We start from the raw sequence: 9,271 nt of genomic DNA, 5'->3' as shown, positions 1-9,271 counted from the left end.
GAACAAGCCAGGGATCTTCCAACATGTCCAAGTATCATTCGAAAGACTGCCTCGTTTTTGTAATGCCGCCCGTGGACATTTGGACTAATTCCTGAAAATAACGTTGTTTACGCTGTGCTAATAAAAGTCCCTTCAATCAGAACCATTTTACTTGGTGCTGGGAAGATCTTGAAACATCATGTCACTTGGGATTAATTTTACATTACCACCGTAGGCATACTTCTACTCATTTATACGCTTCTGATTAGTAAAGGTAGAAATCAATTGTTCGATTAAAGGCTATTGAAATTGTCTAGTAATTTTAAACAAGCTGGTTAGTCGGCCTTAAGTGTTACTCCTCATTTTTGGATATTTCCTTGTTTTAGGGGCGAATGTTTGGAAGGCCATATCTCCGTAACAAAATGTTGTACACCCCATGTTCTTTGGTACTTTCCGCTCAGTTTGGTCCCATAAACACGCCCCTTAATTTGTGATGGACTTTTCAGAAACACCCTGTATATTCTATTAAAAACTTATTTATAAAATAAACTGCTACTTCTAATTAGATACAGTAACAGCTGAGGAGGGGCCACTGTCCAAAAGCTCCCGAAATTTTAAATTTACTTTAACATAAAGTAAAACTTAAAATCCATGAAGTAGCGAATTGTTAAGTTATAGTTATCCTGGCACAAAAATAAAAATATCTTTCAGGACTAGAGCAAGTTCTAATGATTTCAAAAATATAGATTTTGCTTGTGATTAACTGTTAATACGTAAGAAAACTTAGAACGCGAGTTTGAAAAACCTCAGCCAAAACTCCGCGAAAATTGTGTTCGAGATTTATGTTGTAATTTCCAATATTAAAATTCTTCAGCGTCACATTAAGAGGAAAAATTCCTTCACAGAATGTTTAAGTAAGTCTATCACACTTACTTTAAATGCTTTTCGATAGACTTAAGGATATCCGCAATAGAACCATCAAAGTCGACAAGACGATCCCTATTGCCGTTGGGTTTCAGGTAGAATAATGGAATCAACTGCATCAAACAAATAGTTAATTTCTAGAAAAAGTTTAACCAACTATTTTTTCATTTTTCATTAAAAATAGACTCAAATAAATATGCCGCCATTAATGGAAACCTGTGTTAGCAAGGAGGATGTATAAGAGAGAGAGGAGACTCGTTCTGCAAAGGGGGAGTTAAAAAACGAGGCGCGCAACTTCAACGCGCAAGCCGTTGGTAAAGGCGCGCTTCACGTGATAGTTGTTGTAAATGAGAGATATTCAAAATTATAAACATGCTCATAGAGCAAGGAGACTAAAAAGCAAGCGCGAGAATGTACGCTCTCTTGCCGTGAGTTGGTAGCAGTAACCATGGTAACTGGGGAACGGTACAGTAGCGTTTTAGGAACGGGGAACTATGTGCATTTTGGCTAACTCCGAAACTCCCCTCTTAAACATTCTCCTTGATCTTAGTTTCAAGAAAGTCATTTAACCCAAATTTGGAAAAAAGTACGAAGCGTATTTTGTTAAATATTTCTTTCCTTTTCGTGTATGTGCTAATTAAGTAGATAAAGAAGTGGCCCAGCCCTTAGTCATCATCTTAGTTGGTTCCCTTCAAGCTGACAAAATGGTCTTCGAATTTCCTTATGTAGTTTTCAGTATGGTTGTACCAGGAATGTATGGAGGGGCTGAAATAGCTAAGGGGGCTCTCGTTGTACCCTTGATGGTGGAAACATAAGGCGAGTCCCTTTTTTTTTCGAGAAGTGTAGCTCCTCCCCCTACGTCTGTTTAGCTGTCTACCGAAGGCGAAAAATGTCATGACTCGTTAAAAAAGGCATGGCAGAAGTGACCTTTTACATTTTTTAAAGTTAAATGCGCTGATTCGCCGCCGTTCATGTTCATATTCGATTCTCTCAGCCTAGGCAGAAGACCTGACCTAGGGTAGAAGGTGGAGAATTATAGCAAACAAGTTTTTTTTTGGCAGCCAATGAATGAATGAAAATTATTTTAATTTTAAATACGATTTTTACGTCACGCTATGACGTCACTAGCGTAAATTAAGCCACGCCAGTTGTTTCCAAGATCATTTCACGCCGATTAGGATTTGACCTTAGCCATTACAACCCCTCCATACATTCCTGGTTGTACTTATACTCACCTGCTGATATAAGAATGTTCGAATTACTGTATTCTTAAGCATTTTATCAAATTTATTTTCTGGGTTAAAAAGAGAAAAAAAAATAAATATTTACCAAGTATTAATACAAATTTTTTAACATTTTATATCTAAATCAATCCATAAAGGAAAGGTTCATCAGACGCCACTAAACCAATGGCGGCGCAGTATTCCTCGTTTTTTTTTCAGAATTGAATAAAGGTAGTTCTTTTAAGGTTTAATATTATGTTAACTGAACTTTTCCTTTAATGTAATTTGCTTCTGATTGAAAATTACGTCGCCCTCTTTATTTCTTCGTAGGTTAATCACTTTAATGGATTATTTAGTACACAATATTAATTTATATGCATGCATCTTGTATTGCAAACCTGTTTTTAGTTAAATTTAACTCTTTCTATTGTTACAATTTACATCTTATCATTAAAATTTCTGATTTTGCTAAACTTACGTATGTTCTCGAGATTGAATGGTTTTACGTTGTTATATAAACCGGTGTTTCTCCAAACCGATCTACCTTACATTGGAATCAAAGTCGAACGCCTTGAGATCTATGCTCGAATTAAATCAAGGAGACTTCAAAATAAAATAAAAAAAGGCCGAAAGGTTATCTTCTTCCTTTTTCTATTGTTAACAAATTCTTTCTTATTACATATATTAAAACGTAAATATTCATTATTTCAAATAACCATATTGGGAATAGACAATGCTAAGGTTTGAAAAGAACTCTCCTCTTCATAAACATACGTCTTCTTTCACTATGGATAAACGTATGGAAACAGGTTTAGTTTAAGCACTTAGAAAGTAACGTTCCTTCTACCTAATACCATTAAACACATGGAATGGAAAAATTATAAGCCTAACCCCCGTTCCTCTAACGGCATTGCCTGTCGTCACCCCTAGCGGGAGAGTCCCGAAACTTAATTCGACTCATAGGACTTATTAGGGATAGATGTAATTTTAGAAGTAGGAATAGAGAAAAGAGTAATCTATGCGCGCTTCAAAGTCTCGAACCCCCTTCCTCGGGACGGGAGGTATGAAAGAAGAGGCGGGTCATAGCGACAGAGGTAAAAAGGAATAACGTTTTTTTCACCGTCCCTGTCAGCAACGTCATCATGTCATCAAAACGTAGTTTAAGTGAGCAGCCAATAAGATCATTTAAAATTTTCGTTACGTGTTGGAGGGAGGGGCTGTATAGTGGGCTAACCGTTCTCCTTTCCTACTTCTAAAACTAAATCTATCCCAGGCCTTATGTTATGGCTATGGTTTGAGTGGAAAAAGTTTCAATATTGGTCGAGGCGTGGCGATAGTGAGGCGCTGCCTTAAAAAAACCACGCACCGGTTCTCCATTCAAGTCCATCTGTGTTCATGGTCTTAGCTTCAACACTAATGTATTGCAATAACGATTGTTTTGGAAACAAAATTTCGCAAAATATTAACCCTTTTTTTAGTGCATGATTGTATCAAGAAAGCGTACACTAGGATACATTTCTCGCCACCCCCCCCACACCCACATACACATGACTTTTGTTTCTCGAACAAAGCAATAAACTCCAGTTTCTCCAATATTCTATAGGCGTAACTTGGTGCAGTCTCTCAATTTATTTTTTTCTAATATGTTCATGAAACAAACTGGGCTACACTTTTAGGGACGTACGTATTCCACTCAGTGGTACCGAATACCGATCATTATTTTTGATAAGGCTGGGGGGGGGGGAAGCTACCGCCCAAGGCAGCACGCAAAGAGGGGAGAGTCATGGGGGATGACGAAGAATTTGTCACTGATTGGCGTTTCTAAGCCATTCCAAGTGGTTCAGAACTTGAAGAAATAGGTATTCCAGATCCAGTCTGAAAACATTGAGCGCCTCCGTTATGAAAATTATCGCGCTAGTTCAGTAATAGGTAGAAAATGTTTATTAGGATATATTAGCATAAAGTGATGGCTATGTCGATGTAAATACAGACCTAAGCGTGATTATTGAAATAGACTAAAGTAATTAACTCAATTACCACAACAAGAAAGGGCCATTATTATTTTCCTTAGTGTCAAAAGAGGAAGTGTGAGGGGTCTGTGACCAGTTCCGGGCGACTCACAGTGGCCCTCAAATTAAATGCGAATTCCTCCCATCTCCTCTGATTTTTCCCAGGTTGGGCCCAGGCCCAAACTGCCCCCACATGATCAGTGCCACGGATAACGTTTTAAAAAGTATGATATGTATTTGCGTCTAAAAGCCTGGGCTGTGTTTTATTCATATGATCATAAGTTTGCAGTCCATCTTCCTATTTAGTTTGTACTAAGCCTTTGACAGCAGCGCCTCACCAGGCGTCGCATTACAAGAATCTATGACAAATCACTACGTCATTTCATGACAAGCTCTCAGTAGCCAGTGACAAACTTATGGAACATATCTTATGAACCTATGATATGATTTTTTAAACTTCAATATAAATAGTTTGTTCCGAAAGGATGCTTTCAGGCCTATAGTTTGACATAGAGTCCTTGTTTCAAAATGAACTGCTTGTAAATGGAGTTTCTCGGGGACTTCGAGGCAAACTTCTTTTTGTATAATTGTACTTAGCATTTAATGCAGGGAAACATCATTATCGGTTTTTCAATCAATTATTTATTCATGGGATTTTGAGGGAAAAAAATACATCTGACCATGTTTTTTCCATTTCATGCTAATTAGAGGTAAGCCAATTGTTACTTTTAATTTGAGTACTTTTTTCTTGCCTTTTAGTTTTTGGACTTGTTTACTCCATTATCATTTCACCTGACTGTATAAATTTTAAGAACAAAGGAAAGCCACAGGTGTGTATGGAATTGGTTGAAAATTATTAATAGGCTTCTGAAGGTAAGGAACAATAATGTCAAAACTGTTTTCAACGGAACTAAATAGGTTAACCGGAAATGTATATAAATGCCTGTCCATTTATTATAAAACTGAAATGAAATTCAACTAATTTTAACTTGAAAAGATACTCATTTTAGTTAGTTGATCGCTTTTTCGATTTTTCAAGCACGAAGCCATGTAGAGGAATTATAAATTAAGTACACCCCGAGGGGCTAGTCATTCGCCAAAATTTTGTACACCTGATTACTGATTTCCGAATTTTTATGTGAATTACGATGATTACTGAACGAATTGCTTGATTTCTGTGATTACGATTATTTTCGGTGATTAACATAATCTTTACATTGATTTCCCGTTATTGCCGCAAATTACTTGTGATTTCTGTTTGAATTCCAATGAATTCCGGTGATTTTTATGGTGAATGCCGTAATTACCACTGGATTCTTCGTGAATTTCGATGAATGCAATGATTATTTCTATTTCAGCAGATTACGATTTTTATTTTGGATTTTCGAATTCCTCGATTGATTACGTGTGATTATTTCACGAAAGGTGTGATTACCGAGGTGATTACAAAAGATTATTTCCGATTTCCTCAAGGTTTCATGTGATTTCCAACGGTTATCGGAGATTTCTGATTACCTTTGATTACCCACAAGAATGATTTTTATTACCTAGCTCCGTACGGACTATACGGAATGTATGCCCCTATCGGGAATCCTCGTCGGCATTGCCGAACTGCGATACGTACGCTGCGGACAGATGAGCGCGTTCTCATTGGAAACAGTGGTAATAATAGTAAAATCCGATGCGTGCGATACGTTCTCTCCGTCCGATGACGATAGGTGTGCGCTTGCCTTTAATTAGTAATAAATCGGTACAACTATCCCCGCTAAAAACCTTTAAATCGGTGAAAGCTCAGTGCTGTATTAGGGATGCATTAAATTTGTTCTAGCATGATGAAGGCTATTTTGATTGCATATAATGGTCTTATAATAAGAAAAATCGCCTTTGCTTATGCTTTGGTTGTGGTCGGCTTTATTATTAAGCCTCAACAGAGATAGATTTAATTTTAGAGGTAGGAATAGAGAACGGTTAGCGTTTAATTCAGTCCGACTCATAGCCCAGTATAGAGCCCCTCCCTCCAACACGTAATGAAAAGTTTAAAATTTCAGATTGGCTCACTTAAACTAGGTTTTTATGACGTTGCTTACTGGGACGGCGAAAAATACGTAATTCTTTTTTACCTTTGTCGCTATGACCAGCCTCTTCTTTCATATCCCACCGTCCCGAGGAAGGGGGTCCGGGACTTTGCCTCGCGCCCACATTACTCTGTTCCGTATTCCTGTTTCTAAAATAAAAATCTTTCAATGGCCTCACATTTGCGCTAAATGCGGGAGGCTATAGGCAACCCCAGGCTCCGTTTAGCGAAGCTCAATCGTGTAGCGAACGTTCGTAGCATAGAAGCCATCTCCTCTGAAGTTATTTCTTATATGGAATAGTCGAATATGTCTATTTGAAGGGATCTCGTGCAGCGCATATGCCATCATGAATGAGATTTTCACTAGGCTGCAATGAATCGGGCTGAAGACCTAGACGTAATTAATATGAGTTCTAAATATTATGATATCATGGCCCAAATGATAATATTTTCAAACCGCTTCTCCTCTTCAAAAGACGCGAGTTTTCTCTTAAAGGGAGCGGGAAGTGGAAAATAAAGTGATTTTTTATTGATTCTTCTACTAATCATGAGACCAGTCTGCATAATGAAAAATTCAGGAAATACCTCCCATTGATTTTAATATTCAAATTAGGTTAAGATTTTAAGAATAATTTCAAAGAAGGAATTCCGTCCAATCGCGTAACGCCGTGCCTTTTTGTTAACAAAATTCACGTGGCACGCTCCATGTCTCGCGCCACAATTGTCACATCGGGCAAATTTTTACTAGTCTCGCGATAAATTTATTCAACAAGAAAAAATTGTTGATAAAAAGGCAGGGCGCTACGCGATTGGTCGGAGATCCTTATTTAAAATTATCCATGATATTTCAACTAATTGTAGTTTAAAAATCGTTCTCTCTCTAACCAAGTTTGCCATATTTTGAATAAAGGCTGATTACTCGTGACCTATTCACCCGAATTGAATTTGGTAAAACTTTTCAAATATGAATCGACCCCAAGGAATCCGAAAATTGCATTTATATCCTCGAGAATCCAATATTTTCAAAGTTGATAATTTTGACATTTCCTGTTTACGGTATAAGTATGCAAAGGACAACTGTGCAACGGGTAAAATATGAAAGAGGAATGCAAAACTTTTATAACGCACTTTATTCCAGAGCGCTAGCTTGAATAGTTTTTGAAATATAGTAAAATATGTGCAAAAAACGCAACAGTCTGTACGCGGCGATCGGTTAGGGTTACGAGAAACGTCTATCCTCCCAATGGCGGGACTTCCACCAAAGGTTCACGCAATTGCGCTATTTCTTATTCTCAGCCGTGAATCAACCGCATTATAAATTTCCAAAAATGTTTAAAGGGGGTCGACTAATCTGCAGGTTCTCTGAATGTCTGAAATGCAGTCCACGGTAGGAAACCTACTATTTGTAGTATGCAGGTTCGGTTCACATTTAAAAATATAAGAAAGCAATTCTAAAATTCATTGCCTAACATACAGTCGAACAAAATTAGAGTTTCAACTCTGAAATCTTTTGACTAAAACGCAGTACTCTGAAATGCAATCCTCGAAAATTATTATATAAACTCTGAAATCTTTGGACTAAAACGCAGAACTCTGAAATCGGTTGACTAAAATGCAGTACTCTGAAAAGCAGTCCACGAAAATAATAAATTTCAACTCTGAAATCGGTGACTAAAATGCAGAACTCTGAAAAGCAGTCCACGAAAATTAGTAATTTCATCTCTGAAATCTTTGACTAAAACGCAGTACTCTGAAATGCAGTCCTCGATAACTATTAATTTCAACTCTGAAATCTCTTCACTAAAATGCAGTACTCTAAAATGCAGTCTTCAAAAATTAATATTTTGAACTGCATTTCAGAGTACTGCGTTTTAGTTAAAGGATTTCAGAGATGAAATTAATAATTTGCGTGGACTGCTTTTCAGAGTACTGCATTTTAGTCAACCGATTTCAGAGTTGAAATTAATAGTTTTAGAGGACTGCATTTCAGAGTGCTGCATTTTTGTCAACCGATTTCAGAGTTCAAAATAATAATTTTCGAAGACTGCATTTCAGAGTACTGCATTTTAGTCAAGAGATTTCAGAGTTGAAAATAATAATTTTCGAGGACTGCATTTCAGAGTACTGCATTTTAGTCAAGAGATTTCAGAGTTGAAAATAATAATTTTCGAGGACTGCATTTCAGAGTACTGCATTTTAGTCAAGAGATTTCAGAGTACTGCATTTTAGTCAACCGATTTCAGAGTTGAAATTTATTATTTTCGTGGACTGCTTTTCAGAGTACTGCATTTTAGTCAACCGATTTCAGAGTTGAAATTAATCATTTTCGAGGACTGCATTTCAGAGTACTGCATTTTAGTCACCCGATTTCAGAATTGAAATTTATTATTTTCGTGGACTGCTTTTCAGAGTACTGCGTTTTAGTCAACCGATTTCAGAGTTGAAATTAATAGTTTTCGAGGACTGCATTTCAGAGTACTGCGTTTTAGTCGAAAGATTTCAGAGTTGAAATTAATAGTTTTAGAGGACTGCATTTCAGAGTACTGCGTTTTAGTCAAAGATTTCAGAGTTGAAATTTGGATTTTTTAGGACTGCATTTCAGAGTACTGCATTTTAGTCACCCGATTTCAGAGATGAAATTAATAGTTTTAGAGGACTGGATTTCAGAGTACTGCGTTTTAGTCAAAAGATTTCAGAGATGAAATTAATAGTTTTCAAGGACTGCATTTCAGAGTACTGCGTTTTAGTCAAAAGATTTCAGAGTTCAAAATAATAATTTTCGAGGACTGCATTTCAGAGTACTGCGTTTTAGTCAAAAGATTTCAGAGTTGAAATTAATAGTTTTCGAGGACTGCATTTCAGAGTACTGCGTTTTAGTCAAGAGATTTCAGAGTACTGCATTTTAGTCAACCGATTTCAGAGTTGAAATTAATCATTTTCGAGGACTGCATTTCAAAGTACTGCGTTTTAGTCAAAAGATTTCAGAGTTTATATAATAATTTTCGCGGACTGCATTTCAGAGTACTGCATTTTAGTCAAAAGATTTCAGAGTTGAAACTCTA

The sequence above is a fragment of the Phalangium opilio genome, unplaced genomic scaffold (genome assembly GCF_054372755.1).
Source record: "Phalangium opilio isolate 3A_F unplaced genomic scaffold, DU_Popi_V2 ptg000089l_1, whole genome shotgun sequence".
Lineage (NCBI taxonomy): Eukaryota > Metazoa > Arthropoda > Arachnida > Opiliones > Phalangiidae > Phalangium > Phalangium opilio.
The sequence above is the reverse complement of the archived record's forward strand: the minus strand, read 5'-3'. Positions refer to the sequence as shown.